This window comes from Syngnathus scovelli, chromosome 12, assembly GCF_024217435.2.
Source record: "Syngnathus scovelli strain Florida chromosome 12, RoL_Ssco_1.2, whole genome shotgun sequence".
NCBI classification, from domain to species: Eukaryota; Metazoa; Chordata; class Actinopteri; order Syngnathiformes; family Syngnathidae; genus Syngnathus; species Syngnathus scovelli.
This window is the reverse complement of record NC_090858.1, coordinates 4,270,758-4,288,870: the sequence shown is the minus strand read 5'-3', so window position 1 is coordinate 4,288,870 and position 18,113 is coordinate 4,270,758. Positions and strand designations below refer to the sequence as shown.

The 18,113-nt window shown below is 41.8% G+C and overlaps 1 protein-coding gene across 5 annotated transcripts in view; it reads left to right on the top strand.

Moving 5' to 3' along the window:
• The window catches only part of LOC125978539 (receptor-type tyrosine-protein phosphatase epsilon), a 36,481-nt gene that overhangs the window by 8,507 nt on the left and 9,861 nt on the right, over positions 1-18,113 (top strand). For 4 of the 5 annotated variants that reach the window (XM_049735957.2, XM_049735952.2, XM_049735953.2 and 1 more), the window contains exons 4-7: positions 8,980-9,024; positions 10,271-10,320; positions 11,064-11,140; positions 13,805-13,992. The gene's annotated coding sequence lies outside the window, so the exon portion shown is untranslated. Of the gene's footprint in view, positions 1-8,979; positions 9,025-10,270; positions 10,321-11,063; positions 11,141-13,804; positions 13,993-14,020; positions 14,227-18,113 lie in introns of those variants that run through there. The other variant, XM_049735956.1, reaches the window with a different exon arrangement.

The following is an 18,113-nucleotide window of genomic DNA, read 5'->3' as shown; positions in this document are numbered from 1 at the left end:
GCTGTAATTTCATGAACTAATACTTTTTGCGTTTATATCTGCCTAATCCAATTACATTGTTCTTTGCATGACCAGTGATTTAAATTTTTCACCGTGGCATATCCCTGACTCAACTTTTTCAAAATAGACCCCACACACGACTTAATGGTGATTCAGCAGCTCCACTATGGGTGGGATAATTACACAACCTCCATAATATTAATCCTATTTGGTTTGAGCACTTTATTTAAGGCAAAGCCACTTGGATGATGGGGTCCTTTTCTAGAGGTTAAACGAGTCTGAACCCGTAAAGTGCAAAAAATACTTTTTTCATATTTTTATAGTTGACGATGAGGTGATAAGCCAACTTTGATTGATCTATAAAACAATTAATGATTAATCAATACTACTGAAGTATTTCATTTAACTTTTTCTTTGTATATCAACTGTAATTTTTGGAACACCTCACAGTAACATTCAATCAAAAAGAAGCTTTATTCTTCTTGCTTCAGTTCTTGTATTGGGCCTGTTCATATCTCGAATGTAAGCCTAATAAACTTTATATTGCTGGCTGCCACGCGATGAAATGTTGCAAAGCAATGCAGATTTTATTTTTTTAACTACAGTAGCTGCTCCGCCGCAAAGCGTCACTCGATGCTTCACTGAGCCCGACTAGTTATTTAGTGGTCGCTCTATATTGATTCCCGTCGAGCTGCAGTCGATCGCTACCACGACTTCATCATGTCATACGTTTTGTGTTTAAGACCTCAGCAGCCATCAAAAAGTAATATATGGAGTCATCTACTGTATGCAATATGGTGCGCAAACAAAGTCCATTCAATTTGTTTTTGCGGGCCAGTAGTTGCAACTTGTTGCCCAAGGGGCCGCCAATCCAATTCCCCCAACTGGCAAAGGAATGCGAGCGAGTAGAGCGATCAAGCTTTGGCTTGTGAACTTTGTTTTACACATTTTACACAGAGGTGCCCTTGAGCAAAGCATTCAAGCACACAATAGATTTTTTTTTCGTACGTGTTGTGCCGTCTTCCCATCCGTTTCAATGCACCCCATCGACTGACACAATAGAAAATAGAATAATTGCTTTACATTTTTGAAAACTTTTGAGATGTTCTCAAAGAGAAAGAAGTTTATGATCATTTGTATTGTAATTTGCGTTCCTACTAAATTTTAAAATGGCCCAATGTACACTTTCCGTAACCCCTCCACTGTCAATAATTCCGAAAAAGAAACGGAACTGAACAGTAGAACTTTATATGAAAATCAAACTGAGAGACACTGAACGTTCCCTGGTGAGCTATTCACAAATTTCACTGGTGATTTTACGTGGAACAACTGAGCCCTGTTAAGAATCATTGAATACTACAAAATGTGGAGGGAAAGACTCACTGGGGAAGATACAGATTTAAATTTAAACACCAGACTCTCTTAATACATCTTGTCTCTGGGCTATTATGAAGGGAATATCTTTTTTTTTTTTGCATGCGATTGTCAGTTGAAGCAAAAGGTCAGTTTCAGAGATAGTCGTCTTCATCCGAGCACTTCTCACTGGGGAAATGATATGCTTCCTGTGATGAAAATGTTTGTGAGTAAATAAACGGCAAAAGGTCACAACCTCCTCCACTCCAGCCCTGCAATTTGAACACCTCCTGAACTCGCAAGTCTCCTGAGAAGCAGTAACTCCGTGCCTCTAAATCCTCACCCACCAGTCGTCCTTCCAGACAGCACTTACAACGCCATTTTCATGCAGCCCCGGTGGCTGACTGGAACGACACTTACATATCATGCACTCCGATTCTGTTTTGACCAAAAGTGTCAGCCGGGTCAATCGGTACATCCACCTATGAGTCACTCGAGCTTACCCTCTGCTCTTACTCCGTCCACACATTTCAAAACAAAACATCTCCAGCATACTCGTAATGGCCCTACGGATAATGATGTCATGAAACATAGAAAGCTTTACAAAAACCACAGCCGAGGTTATGACGCTCACTTGTTATGTTCTGTCAGCTCATTCGATGTGGGTGAGGGGCTGTGAGAATCAGTACGCCAGCGCTGTAATAATACTAGCGTATACGTGCGGCATAAATAAACTAGGGGCTTTCCCGAAGCAATATTACAGCTCTAAAACAAATTCCACACTGTGCCCATTTAAAAGGGAATATTGGCTTTTATTTAAAAGACGCTGAGCATGTTGCTACGTGTTTCACCGACTTCCCCCAACCCAATTTTTCGGAACTGAAACAATAAGCCCTGAAGGCTGTTTCAATAATGATGCAGCAGAAAAAGATTTCCAAGCAGACCGACTCGTGTTTATATAGTCACAGTTGATCACAGCAGGGAGGAAGGCATTTCCAGATAGGAGGAACCAAAAAAAAAAAAAGTGTAAAAATCTGTATTTGTCGTATTCAAGTCCAAGCTAACTGGCTTCCAAATGTTTAACTCTTAAAACAAGTCAGTTATGTACCATGATGTCAGAGAGCCTCCGATCTCTTTACGCAATTGATTAATTCAAACGCGGAAATGGGCGCAAAAGAGTATTTCATCGGCTTGATTAAAACTCAATAGACAGATCGAGCCGCTCGTTGCCGCTTGGTCTTTGCATATTCATCCTCTTCCCACATTGAGAAAATAATTACGCATCGATTATCCACCACCGAGGGCCAATCGTTACCGTGTGAGAGAGAGCGGAGAAAAATCTGCAGACCTCGAAAGACACGGGGAAACGTCTGAGACATTCTGAAGATGGTCATTATTATTTTATGGGCAATATCCAGAGAGGATTAATTATCATGCTCTCATTTCAATTTGCTTTTTTTGTTTTTTTTTTTATACATATATAAAATCTAAATCATGTAGCAGAAGTTTGGATAATTACGTGCCCAAATTCTAGTTTGCCTTTAAAATGACCTGTTGCTTATTGAAACACATTTTTTTCAAATCGAGGCGGCAGTGGTTTTATTGTGTAAGAATGCCAACCATGTGGAAACATGGCAGGACACTTATTTGGTCTACTCTTTAAGGCTGACAAGAATTGCAGCAGAGCTTGACAACGCTTGACAGTGGCCTTAGTAGTGCTCGTGGCAGACCTCTGTGCATATTGCATCGTTTTTCACTCGGATAAACTGCTCTTTTATATCACCACGCCAGACAGCTTGGCAGATTTAAACATCGGGACCTTGCAGCATGTTGCAGCAGATTTAAAAAAAAAAAAAAAAAAACTATTGTTAAACGTTTCCACAGAATCCATTGGAATCGAAAATGAATCGGCGATAGTGGAAATAAAGTGTGAAAACAATCTTCAGCGCTATTTGAAGTTTTAATAAGCCTCACTAAGGATTTCACCATCTGTTGGATGACATGAGTGACACGTAGCCACGTGGGGAATCGAACTTTAGACACCGGTCACACTTGAGGCATTAGCAATTAAAAATGTGTTTATAGTTGTATTTAGAGGCGGCGGCAGTGAGCCGCGGAGCTTTAATCAGACTTGGGCAGAGATAGACTTCAAACCGTGCGGGTGAACGATGATAGCCGCAGCTTCTTTTTACTATTAACTTTATGACCTCTGTCGAGCCAAGCTGAATGATTAAAAAGCTTAATAGGAAGCATAAAACAATTCCAAGTCGGAGTCTTTCAAAGAAATTTTCAGCACTGGATACTTTTAAGAGCAGGACACCTTTGACCTCTGTCCCAACATTTTTCGCGATTGAAAGGACTGTCAACATGTCAACCAAACTTTTAGTTAAAAAAACGACACTTTTATTGATTTTTAAAGGACATAGCACAAGTAGATCTGGTCCAAGTTCCGGTCACTAAGTAAATATCTCGTCAGTTGCCATTTTCAACTGTTCTCCTTCCAATCATCCCATTTGCCCGGCCGAGCAAGAGCCCGCCCGGCTGATTGCCCGGTCTAGATGGTCAAAGGTCATCGCTCTTCTTGTTTACTGTTTTTTTTCCTTCCATTGTGTTCCGTCTGCACCCTCGTGATTATTACTTCCATCTGTCTCATTGGGTTTTTCCCCCGTCAGCACTTTTCCATCAATCCGCCCACCTCTTGGAAATCGGACTATGTCGCTTTCCAGTCTCTGCTCAATCTTAGTAGATATATTTTTGTTGTAATCGCAATTCCAGCCAAACCAAATATTTTGAAATGTAGCCTCAGTTGATATCGTCAAGACACAGTCTGACCTGTTTTCACCTTATGCCATTACTATTTGAGTATTTCTGTTTTCATCCATGATTGTTTTGCCACTGCTCTTTGTCTCGTCACTCTGTGGGATTTTTCGGGCACGCCCATCTCTTTTATTACTTTTGCTCTTTCCCACAGTTTCGCCCTCCAGATGAATCTCGGCTTTCTTTTCGAAGCCCCTTTGGGCTGTGTGATTCCAATCATCCTCTCACCTGAGCTTTGACTGTAATAACGGAATTTGACGAGAATTTAGGTGGGAATTGGTGGAAAGTCACCGTGGGCATGGTCATGCTTCAATTGATCATGAGGAATTTGGTGGAAATGATTGTTGATTTGTTGTCCTGAAGCAAATGAGGCAACTTGGAGTGCACTACTTTTGCCGTCGATTCAATTTAGACTCGTTTGTGGTTTGAATGAAAGAACGACATGACGTTACCAATTGGAAGTTGAGTTCCTTATTGCTTAAAATGACTCCAATTCATCTTCCCACAAGTCTGTCACTGCGCCAGGTAGCAAGACGCAGGATGGGTCTGGGTCAAATCCTCCATCTTGTTTACCTACTTAAACCTTAGAGCTTTGCTCTTTGGATCCATTTTAGACAGTGGCTGCACACGTCGGTCATGATTTATAGATGAAGTGCTGACACGGCGGGTCACGACACATTTCTTTCAGCTCTGGATTTTTTGGACAAGCCGGTCTCATACCCGGTCTTGTTAAAAATGGACTATAACATTAAAATTTGCGCGTATGATAAAACGCTAAACAGTTCTGCTACTTTCCTCGATTACCCAAGATGTGATCAAATTGGAACGCAGCGCATGACACGCAAACCGACTCCTGCCATATTTAATTCATGTTTATTTAGCAGGCACTTCAAATAATGCTGCACATAAAAAAAACAGAGAGCTGCATGTGTCGCAGTTCAAACTCTTTCATCCGCAGCCAGATAACAGCAGGTCGAGTTACCTGCCATCGGCGCGCCATCAAACGTTTGTCTTTTACCACGCGAATCCCGCATTCAAATCATCATCCGCCAGCTTTTGTTCAAGCTCGTCCGGCCGATCGCGGCCAGGCCGAAGGGTAAACATGTGGCCGCCGCGCGACGCTTACATCCACTCGAACCGCACATGTAATGGGATTCGGCCGTTCACCGACAAGCTGGCTGATGGATGAGGCGATTACGTCCCTTTTTCGCTTCACTCGCGGACAGTCCCCGGCTTCCTAATTGGCAAGCGAGCAGATAACAAGAAAGCTCCCGTACCCCTCCCGCGCTACCTTTCCACTTAGCAGTCATTTTGACTAATCTCGTTTTATCCCCACGTTGACGGCCACAGGACTGGAAATAACTTGCACGGGCGTCGTCGTAGTTTATTGGGGACAGATTTTTCTTCCCCTGCTGATATGACAACAGATCTTTCTCCACTTCCCAGATCTCCACCTCATCATTAACAACGGACAAGTTTAGACTCGTTCATGCTCTTTTTTTAAGAAATGGAAGTCTGTTTTCTACTGTATGTGTGAATCAGGAACATTAGTTTTTTTGACGAATTTGAGCTGCGGAAACTCCCGACAATGATGCGGCAGAAGCTGATTGACCACCTGACCTCACATCACGCGGCGCGGCCGACAACATTCTCTTCGGAACATCAGTCAAAAGATGAATCCCTCTCTACGGCGGACTCAAAATTGAATTCCTCCCTTTTGTTGCGGGCGGGGAAAGAAAAAGTGAGCTCACATTTCATCAAGGCCTTTTCAATGTGTTTTAAATTGTACTTGTCAGCTGCCTCATACAACAGAACCATGCGTATCTGTACATGGGTGGCGGGAAAAAGCGAGATAGGGACTGGTTGTTGATAGGAAATAAAATGAATGATACGGGATTATGTCTGGCCCTAGATAGCTCAAACATTTCGGATTGGATATCTTTCCAAATCAATGGAGTTCTTGCTCCAACATTGAAAATAACCTTTAAGCGCTGAGGGGGAAACTTGACTGAACCGAAGCCAAAATGTACATTGCATTCTTGTCCCCTCAGGGGAAAAGAACCATACGATCTGCAATACTCACACACACATAGACAGAAACTAGATATCAACATCTATCTAATCAAAGTCGATGCTTAAAAACACTTACGCGGTGCTTGCAAGGGAAACTGGCAACTCTTCAATAAACAATTTACATAAGTTGAGAAACAAGGACAGCTGTTCTAAGAAACCGGCGTGTGCTTAGTCTGCAGAGGTGGTACAAAAGGGGCGGTGCCTCCTCACATTATGATGTCACAATGTGAGGACCCGGTCGCTTTCTTGGATTGGGCGGGGCTTGTGCTTAGAGAAGAAAAAATGAGCGGATAAGCTCCAAGATGGCTGAATGGAGGAAAACACCACTTTTGATGAATAATTTGAATTTTAACTTGGCTAAATGCATGACGTGGAAATTTTTAAAATAATAATTTTAAGTGAGACAGTCAGAGAGGTGTTTACTGAACGAGTTCCATTTTGATTCCGCATTGCTTCCTACTTTCTCCCTTTTCCTCATGTTGCTACAGTGACTTGGCATGACAACAATTGTCATGTGAAAATAGCACCCATTGTGTTGGATCCCTTTCAGGTTTTACAGCTCATTAATTATCACATTGCATGGAAGTGAGCGAGCTCATCATTTTTGAAACGCGACACCATTAACACGTGACATCGCAACTCCCCAAAGTCAAAATCGGCACGGCACGTGCGCGCAGTACGTCGCTCAAATATGCAAAATATGCGCACATCGAAGGACAGATCACTTCTCGGTCTGACGAGAAGAAAAAGCTGTCACTCCTAAGAGGACATGCCAATCGGAAAGGTCAGCACTGTCCGTCGCCAACAAATGGGGCCGCTAATGGTTTTCCGCTGCCAGGCGTCAGCAGACACAAAAGAACAGACGCCTGTTTGAATCTTGATGAACCCCCCACCCCCCTCTACAAGTGAAATCGTTAACGTACATCCGGCTCAATTAAGCGACGAGATAGAAATGATTGCTCGCCGTAAGAGACGGCGAGAAACTCGTACCGTGTTCTGACGACATCGCAGGAAAATAGGCCACTGTAAATACCGCTGCCCAACAACTGACATTTATTACGCCGGAGTGAGAGCTCGGGAGCTGTTTGCAGAGTTCCACCTCAAGGTCGCGTGTGTTGCGCCGACTGAGGAGGATTAGGGCACCTAATGGACAGCGCTCGACTTTAATGAAGAGAGTCGATGAGATGGCAGGTCGACAGATGAGCCGCTCCCGTGCCACCGGCGCCACATGGAGAGTTTCAGATGAGGAAGCCAGACTTGTTTTAACAGTGGCTCTGTTGTTTTTAAAGAACATACAAATGAAACATTTCAAGGTCAATTAAGAAGGGAAGAATTTTTTTTAAATCACTGTCCAAAATATTTTCAGACACACAAAATTATCTGTGATTAATTTTTGCTGTTGACCAGTGTACGCCAGAAATTGGACATGTACCCTTGAGAAGGTGAAATTAGCGTCATTTGAACAATTTTAAATTTAATAACTTATCTAGAAGATTCATCCATCATCATGAACAACTGAGAAACCGATTAGCTGTCAATTAATTCTTAATCGTTTCACCTCTAGTCAATTTGTGCCATTTTGTACACCTCTTGCCCAACATAAAAAAAAAAAGTTCAACTACTCTAAGTTTTTGACTATACCAAAACAATTTGGTCCGACCAACGCTTTTTAGCTTTTTTTTTTTTCGTCACAGCGTCTTTCCCTCTAGTGGACAAAGCAAAGCCCACACAGACACGCTTAGTTGATTTTGGTGTGGAAGAAGCTCATCAATCACCATGCCAGCCAGGTCCTCTCTCTTGTCCAACGTCGGTGATGAAAATTCCCAAAGGCGCATTTCGAACATCATGAAGTCCCCTCCAAAGTTGTTACAGCAGCAAAAGGGGGTGACCAACTGCACTTCTGCTTCCATTTTTACTCGCTGCAGGTGTAATGGGCCAGGTGTCCCCGTTTCGCTTGTGAATAACAACCTGTAAATGCATTTCAGGTCTGTATGGCACACTCTGCTTCCTGATTACACATCTCAGAAAAATAAATCACTTAAGACTTTCTTTGTATTCGGCAGAGCAAGCCGGGATCATGAATTGGTTTGTGACCGAGGCCCAATGATACTCAATCATTTTCTTATCTGGGGCTTTCTGGCCGAGTCCAGCTAAAAGGGATGACCCAGTGAAAGAGGAGAAATGAAGGACGGTGGCGCCTTCTCACACTGCCGCTTTATTCTGGCCCAAATCCCCTCCTGATACCCACTCTGTGAAGGTTAATGGGGGATGAAGCATTTTGTCATAAAGCTCGCAGCAGCCTCTCTTCTCGTGGCCTGGCCTGAGAGGCTGCGGGCGGGAACACAACGAGCAAATTTATGCCGCCGCCTACAGCCACCAGTGAACAACTTGTCACGCTGGCCTATTTGAGGACAATACAGCCGCCGGTGCCAAGCCGCTGCAGGTACAAGGACACTAGGCGCGTCGCTCACGCCTCGATTTGCTCCAACGCCCTGATATGCAAGACCTTCACCAAAGGAATCGTTTTTATGTCGAACCAAAAAAAAAGTGCTTAAGGTCACAATGTGGGGGAGGAAAGTAGGGGAACATATTTTTACTTGGCTGCATGAAGAAATTGTTGGACCTTTTTGAATAGCGCTCTGCACTGTGATTTTTGTGGGGAAAAATATACCTGTTATAGCAAAGAGGAAAATGGATGTTATTACAAGGTTGCTCATCTCTGTCATGGCCTCGCAGTACAAGAGAACCTGCGTCGCTACAGTGAGCTGAAGAATGAAATGGGTGAGTAGTTTTTAAACTTTTATTATTATAAACCACTGACTTAACTGTGAGTTGTGCTTATGATAGAGTTCTGTTCTTATGGAGGAATTTGTGCCAAAGTGAAAATGTGCTGTTTTGTGTTACTAATATTTGCCGTTGACAAAATGACAGTTTTGCAAAAACACTATTAAGTAATATATAGTATATAAAGCAATTGCATAAGAAATAGAAACATTTTGAAATGGACATAGTTTACTTTGGATGTTTGTATAAGGATATTTTGTGTTGATATTTTATAATTGGGTTTTACATTGATTAGTGCAGTGAAACTAAATTATCACTAGTAGGGGGGAAAAGAATAACCGCTAATGGTATTTGGGCTCCCTCTAGTGGTAGGTAAAGAGTATTTTTTTCTTCCTTTTGGAGTATTTAATAGCGACATTATTGAGGTTTTTAATGTAAATTGTGGTTGTTGGAGAACCGAATAAAATGTGGTACACAGTGCGGGAATTAGAGAATTGACGGATTAAGGTATGTAATTGTGATTATATCTTAAAGTAGGCTGGACACCAATTGAACTAAACTACAATATATATTCTATAGTGCATTACTTTTATTCAGTACCATATAGATTTGTAGATATAAAGGTTTATCAAATGAATGTCCTTTGATTTCTCGGCCAAAATTTAATCAGGTTATTGGTCATTGTTGTATTCACTAATTATCCACTAGTTATTAAGAGTAACACTGCCCTCTAGTGGCAACGACCATGTACTGCAAAACATGTCTTTAATGTACATGGGACTCAATCAGGATTACGTAATCCATTTATAATATGCTCAGTAAGCATTGGGTCGACATTCCTACATCTACATGTGTGTGAGAATCAATGGAATCGATTATGTAATTTATTTGAACAACCCTTAAAGGCGAGACAAGTTAACAGGTTTTTCAGTGTTTGTCTGGAGACACTCAAATCTTATGGGGGGCATTTATGCGCGTAAATAGTTTGTTGGGCCACTTGATCGTAACTTTTTGCCACCACTTTATTGGCTCTCATCAAAGATAGCATCACCTCATTGACTCGGTGCTCACTTCCATGAGAGGTCAGCAAAAAAAAAACAGCGGTAGTTCCCGCTGAATGATTTGTTTCCGTGTCGCAGGAAAATCAATAGAAGACACGAAAGATGGTAGAGGAAGATTTCCGAGTCAATATTTTCCAAGCAATAAACAACACCATGTATTTAATCTTGATGCTCTTCCACAGTTTCCCGGGGCAACATCAGATGTTTAACAAGGTCTGCACGTTGACAACAGGTGAGCTTTTATGCTTTAGTTCTCATTTTCCCACTAGAGCTCACAAATTTGACTGTATCCGTCAGTGTACCATGATTGATACATGCAAATGCACATTTTTAAAACATAATTTCAAAGAATTTATTGTGTCTGAATTGTCTTATTGATTAAAACTAATGTATACAGCGATAGTGAGTTTGTGGAATATAAATTAGGCAACAAAATAGTCGCTTTTATCGTCTCAGGGGGCGGCCATTTTGCCACCCACTGTCGATTGAAAATGACATCACAGTTACGCAGGTAACAACCAATCACGGCTCATCTGTTATGACGTCACAAAGCCGCGATTGTTACCTGAGTTTTGAGCAACTTGTTTTATGTAAAATTCTATTATAACTTATTTTGTTGTTGTAATTATCATGGCAGTGTTTTAAAGCAAATCTATTGTCCAAACCTAGCTAGTTGCGCTTCAAATAAAAAATAAGTAAAAGAAAAACACTTCAACGCAAATATAGAAAAGATATGGGACTGTCGAGCGCCTGTCAGTGCATCCTCCTGCAGCCGGATGGTGGTACATGAAGATGGATATGGGGGGGTGCGAGGAGGAGGGGGCTCTTCTGGCTCCACACAGGCTGCCATAACGCGGCTTAGCTCATCCAGCAGGAGCATCCTAACACTCATATTTGACGCTAAAATAAACCGTTGCACGTTTTGACCACATTTTTTCTTCGTCTTGCCCTTTCCTCTCTCCTTCATCTCCAAAGCCGCATCCCGCGTGTGCACACGGAACCAGAAGCACCATCATTCTCTCCAGCCGACTGAGGCGAGGTCATGTTGCACGGTAAGATGCGGAGAACGCGATCACTGCTAAACAAGCGAGCCCGTGATTCCTTTTTTTCTTTTTTTCTTTTGCGTGCTCGTGTCCTAGCTCGGTCCACGTTGCACCGCTAACACCTCGAGTAGAATTCCTATGGCGTCAAGGTGCGCATCGCGGCAGCTGTTGTGATCCACGCTGCCATTCCTTCAGATGTCGGCGTAAAAGGAAATGGGTTAGTGGAGCAACGCCAAGCGATCGCCAACGATGTTGTAAATAAGCAAAATCAATATCATATGAGGGGGGCGTATGCTGTGTAGGACGCGCACCGGTCTAGACGAAAGGGGGGGGGGGGGGGGGGAGTGGGGAGTGTTACCCATAGTACAGCGTGCACCAGTGAGGCCTGCAGGCTTCATTCATAACAATAGAGGTCCCTGAATAACATGATTTGAGGATTTAAGATTCCTTTACTTAACTGGACACCAGATTAGGTACGCCTTAATATTTGTTCAGAGAAGAAAACATGCGTATAGATAATGCGCACTTTGCATTTACACATGCTTAGTTTGGATTGACATGCACATTGACATTTTGTCTTTTAAAAAGGGTGACGTTTTAGTAAAGCTCTTTTGTGGGATCACTAATGCATACAGTGTTTTACTCAGTGGTGGCTGTCATAACGGTGGCCTGATGGGAGGATGATTATTCATAAATGAAACATTTTCCATAACCTCATTCACAACAAGCGATGTAATCTTCATTTCCTGTCGCCTGATTAGACGGCCTACATTAGAAATTGAGTCAGAGCGCACATCTCGAGCCTCCCCGCATGGCCCACTTCCTGGCGGTCCTTGGGAATATCAGTGAGCTATTGTTAGGCGCACGACAACGTATTATGAAGACTCATTTCTTTTATTATGACATAATGCTGTTATCATGGGGTGGACAGGAAATTATGTTGATGATGTCAAAACACGTCCTTGTTGATATCTACTCAAAAGTGGCTCATCAGTTCTAGGTCATCTCACAGTACAATAATAAGAGTGGTGAACAGTGTTAACCACAAAGGACACTTCATTAGGTACTCTATCATGTGAGCCAGTAAAAGCGTTTTGATTTAAATCTGTTATTGGTGCTCATTAATTTGCATTGTTGTATCCAACATTTTGGCAGGCTCACAATTTTCTTGTAAAATCTGCTGGTCCGTTTTAGCGCCACCTAGGGGACTGGAATGGAACAGTCTTACCGCAAACTTGACAGGATTACATAATTAATTCAAACCAGCAAATCGGGCGAAAAGGGGTCACGTACTCACCACACCAGAAGATTCAATTATGCCTGTTTTTTTTTTTTTCTCTCTTCGTTCTGCAAGACTGTGGGAAAAAAGCGCTACTTTTGTTTTACCGAAGCTCCTCAACTCACTTCAGCAGACCACAAGATGGCGACAAAGTAATCATTTTGGTGCTTGACGTGTCATTGAACCACTTAGTTGGAAACAAATGATTATTCCATCACAACGCCGAGCCCTCTGCCGTTTTCTCCGCCTGTTTTCGCCATGAATTAATGATTGAATCGGCGAGCGCGACACCATCAAACTTTAATGAGCTGCGTGTTTGGCCTCTTAGTCAGTGGGCCGAGCCGCACGGGGAGGAAGTGAGCGCGTGCGCCCCCGCCTGCCACACGTGCACGCCACCCTTTAATGCGGGCGAGTGTGCGGGCCTGGAAAGAGACCCAGGCATAAAGATGGCTTCATACAAGCCTCCCACAGGACTTTTTGGGGAAGTGAAATATGAATAACTTAGAGCTTATGCATTTTTTATCGCCATTATCATTGGGCTCAGGCGCTTCGTCGTAAATGATAACACACGCATTTCACATTTCCGGCGCGGCAAGCTTAGCACGAGCCTTCAAATTCTATTATACGGTCACATATGCTTTATTATTCACAGCTTTTAATACTCATCCTAAATATCTTGCGCTCTTTTAAATAAAAGTCAGAGATCAACACGCCTTTTGTGCTCGCTTCATTTTTTGATTGACAGATTGGCTAAAAGGATTTGTATTCGCGGGCCGGGGCAAAGTTCATGTGAGCTTTGCGGCCGGAACATGATTGCGTCGTGACCTTTGTGAGTGGCTGACTAGTTCTGTATGTATAATACATGCTCAAGGAGGAACGTAATGTATTGCAGCTGCTTGGCTAACCTGACTCATACAAACACGCTTTTAAAAGAACCTTCCACCAATTTTTATGGCAACTTCCTGTTCACTCTGTAAAAGCACAAATGAGCTTTTTTTTTATATTGGTTTTGGAGTGGTGGTAAAGAAAAATATTAGACCTCCATCTTCCATTACCTGTTCCCAAATTTATGGAACAAAAGGCGGTAGTGTGCTTGTGTGGCTACTTTCTCACACCGATGCAAAGTCGTAAAACGCGTTGGCAGTCAAATCTTTCTTTAATTTATTTACTTTTTGGAAGGGAGCAGTTACATGAATACCGCACACAGTGAATTTGATTTGTTTGGATATATATGTACGTACATGTATGTTATTTTTGCCGGCACCTAATAAGCCTTTATGACCACTATTAAGTTACTTTTTCAATATTTACAATTAGAATAAGATGACAATATACTTATTTGATCATCACCTTGTTTTGACTAACATTTTATTCATATCTGCTTCATTTTCCAGGTTCCCAAAGTTCTGACCCATCTTAATACCGTGCCCGTCACTCCTTCTGCAACCCAAAGCTGAAAAGATGTGAGCTATGTTGCAATAAGCCTTGAGGGAAAGAAGAAAAAAAAAAAAGTTGGAACGCTTTGCTGCTATGGACACACGGCTCCACTGATACCGAGACTGGCCCAGCTTTTTTTGGACATGTAAGTAAACGGAAACATTTGCATAATTGACAAGTGCAGCAGCAGATGATGCCGACACGAGCACTGAGTTAGTTGTAGTGATGTCGAGTGAAGTTTATTTTCTTGTGGTGAAGCTTCAAAATTCTCTTTTTTTTTTTTTCCCAACCATGGATGTCTTTCTTTATGTGTGAGCCAACAAGCAAGACATTGATCCTTTCACACACACCCCTTCCTGCCGACACACTTCGCTGGCATGTATGTTCTCCCACTCCAGCTTTAGTTTTTTTTAACACATCTTTGTTCTTTATCGCCTTGACGGAACGAGAAGAAGAATCTCTTTATGAAGAGGCAACCACTTGTTTGCCAGAAGGTATTGATCGATGCACAATGTGTGGCTGCAGTATTGCTTGACTCTAATTAAATTCCGAGAGGTGGTTTTGACACGGAACGTTGAGTGCCCGTTTGTTTTTTGGTAATTGGCTAACTAATCCTCAAAGCAACGATATGTTAATTGTTTATACACGCGCACATTTTTCGCCAATTGTTTGTGCTTTTTTTTTTTTTTATAAACAAAGTAAATGACATTTAAATGTTCCCCACAAACAAAAGCTGCGAAAAATGGCTTATTTTTGCCGATTTCTCTTGGTTGTTAAATTGAGCAAACACCCATACAAATCTAAATTGGAATTTTACTCTGCCAAATATCATAAAAATAAATTAAAAAATTATATATTATATAAAATATTCCACTTAGTGAACTCCCTTTGACTCAACATCTTGCATCATAGATCTGGAAAAAATGACTTTGTCCATTTTGAAATAATGTTAGGAAACATAATGAAAATATATTAAGAGTTGATTTTAAAAAGGCACAATTATTCTTTCAATATGTAGTTAAACAATGCAATCAATTATATGCCAAAAAACAGGTCGACTGGCTTTACAACTTATTTAATCATTTTATCGTCATAATCTCAAATTGAATACACAACACTTACCTCGACTACCTAATTTGCATGTCCCGTAATTGTCTCTTATTCACCAATTTAATCTATTATTTAACGACCCGAGAGGATTAACTTCTTACAAACAACTCCGTTTGATACATTGCCGCCGCACTAATAAACAAATTGTCAAATTAATGCACGAAACAGTCCTACTGGTTCCTTATTAGATTTCCTTGCGGTAAATGTCATTAAAGCAACAAACTAACATCACACGGTCACCGAAAGAGGAATTAAACTGTTTGCCATGTCGGCCGATTACGACCTGGCCGTGAATTGTTTTACTGCGCCGGCAACACGCACTTAATATGCCCTTAATGGCTTCTTAATGAAAGGGCATAACATCGGATCCAGATTGTGTTATTCATAAGTCGAGCAGGGTTGACACACTATCTGGCTCCAGGTGTGATTAGACGCAATTTCACATCAAGTACTTCCTCCTAAGTAGTCCATAAAACCTTGCAGGCTCATTGCGCCTTTTAGCTCCTGTAATCAGGATTTGCGTTTGGATTTATTTCGCTTAACCTTTCCGTGAAGCAACACATTAGCCGCGTCAAAATTCTGGCACGCTTGTTTTTCTGGTTCTAATTTGCACATTTTGTGAAGCGACTGCAGGGTTTGTGTGTTTTTTTTTTTTTTGCGGCGCCTTTGTGGAAGGTGTAAGCATCTTATTACTATAGCAGGCGGCTTTAAAAAAAATAAATAAATAAGAGAATTTGAAGTGGATTACTTGCCATGTGTGCGGGATTAACATAAATAACAGGAAATGGAATAAAAAGACAAATTAGGGCCCTAAAATAAGTATAAATAAAAAGATAATATAATTTATACGATTTTTTTCAGCCTCGCATGATGATGCTTCGGATTGCATTACGATTTACTTTAAGGTAGTGAATACATACAATTTAAAAAAAAAAAAAAGTTGTAATGAGGCACAACATGCATAAGGTTCAACTCGCTTATCGTAGGATGACAACCAACACCTTAAATGTAAATTCCAAGCCTGATTAAAGTTCCCTGACATTGATTTCAATCAATATTTAACTTTATTCATGATATTTAAATTCCACGGCATACATTAGAATAATGAGTCGCTTGTATCAGCATGTGTCTTATGTGTAAATGACATCATTATGTATTTTCCCCCCCCCCCCCCTCTTTCTATCCTATAGCTCCATTATTTATAAGAGCTCTTTAAATGAGGTGCAGAGGTCAGCATGGAGTCAATTTCATCATGCTTTATTTTAAATATTAAGACTCTTCGCACTGGCGTTTGCATAAATATATACAGCAAATGATTTTTTTATCTTTTTTTTTTTTTCCAATAATGAGCTTTGGGCTTCTTTTCTGAGAAGTGTCTGTTTTCTTCAGCAGTACAATAAAGGCAAAGCTCCTCTCAAGAATTAGCCCGGAGCTCTGAGCAGCTTGCCGTTGGTTGGTTGTTAGCGTTGCGTCATGCTCGGATGGGACGCTTTTCCCTCATTTAAATCGTTTCATGCCAAGCTGGTACCGGAGCTGGAAATAATTGCATTAGTTCTCACTGATGGCTAGCCTGATGAGAATTTTTCCACTTTCAAGCAACAGTATGTAATCATTGTAGCTGTAGAATAAAAGCTACACACTCATTTAATTGCCGCCAAGACTCAAAACTCGGAGATAGACTTTTTTTTTGCATCTTTTCAGGAAATTCCCCCAAAAAAGCCATCTTGCTTGAGATCAATCGCTAACTGAATAAGCTACAAAAACAAATTTATTTTGCTGTCAATGATAAAAAAAAAACCCGACTGGCCAAAAGGCAAAACGCAAACAACTGTGCTTGCATCATCTTCCCAAACTCGATTTCCAAACTTTAAGAGCGGCCATAAGTGATGCAATATTTAAAAGGGAGAATTTGACTTGTAAACTTCAATTCGAGATGTTCAATTCCATTTTGCATTCCCGCCTATAGGCTGCCCAGCTAATGCACACGACGGGCGACGTGCAGGTGACCCGCATGTACGCAGATACGTGCCGGGTCACCGAGTGGCCCTCACGCATGCGGGCCCGTTCCGGTTCAAATAGCTAAGGGTGGAATCCGCCCTTGCCCCGATATGTGGCCTTGAGCCGTGGGACACATCTGTAAGCGTGTGTGCGTGTCAGATGAGAACATGTGATGTCATGTCTTGTAATGTCGTGCACAATGGGTGGAGTGGGGGTGATTCAAACACAGCAAAAAGATTCACTTCTTCTAATGTAAACACAAATGGTAAGAATCAAAAGTCTACACACCCCTGTTCAAATGGCAGGATCTTTATGGGAACAAGAAGTTTGGGCGTTTGCCATTTTAAAATCATCGTAATTGCCTCCATCTTGTCATGACAAGAACTTGGCATTTGATGAGGGGTGTGTAGACTTTTCATTTCCACTGTGCTTACAGCTCTTTCGGCAACATAATGTATGTCAGCGTCCACTCTGCTCTGCATCAGTGCCTCCTAAGACTGGAAGTCCCGCGCCCCCGCTCTGTCCTCGTTTGTCGTCCGATAACACTTTGACATGCGGCTGACTTTGCCGCAAGTGCGTTTATGTGAAAGCCCCTCAGGCTTCTGCTCAAACATCACAAATTAGGCCCCTGGATGACCCACAAGAAGCAAATTGGCACAATGAGTGATTTCATCCTTCTCTAACAAGAACGGGGGTCTTATAACCCAGGATGAATTTGGATGCCGAGACGTTGCTTCAAAACCATTTAGGTAGATTGAGCCCCAATTTATTCGGCGGCTCTGCTCAGTCGGAGTGAGAATAAACGACAATGTGAAGTGTCGACATTTTGGCGATAATAAGACACAAAAGCGGAAAGTGTCGTCCGATTCAAATCACGTGTTTTTGTCAAAGATCTTGGCGGGTCACGTCCCCTTTAAGAAAGCCCCGAATAAATAAAGCGGCGCTAAGGGCTCCCAGCGTCGAAGGAGAAAAAGGACAAGTGAGAATGGAGCTTGTGAACAAGTGATGTCAGGCAAGCAGCAGGGAAAGGAGGGTGGCAGGCAGGAATAAATAGGACTCGGCCCCTGAGAGAAAAACACCATCTGGTCAAGATTATAACCTAGATTCTCTACATATGTGCCTTTTAACACTCCTCCGCTGTCCTCAAGTCATATCACT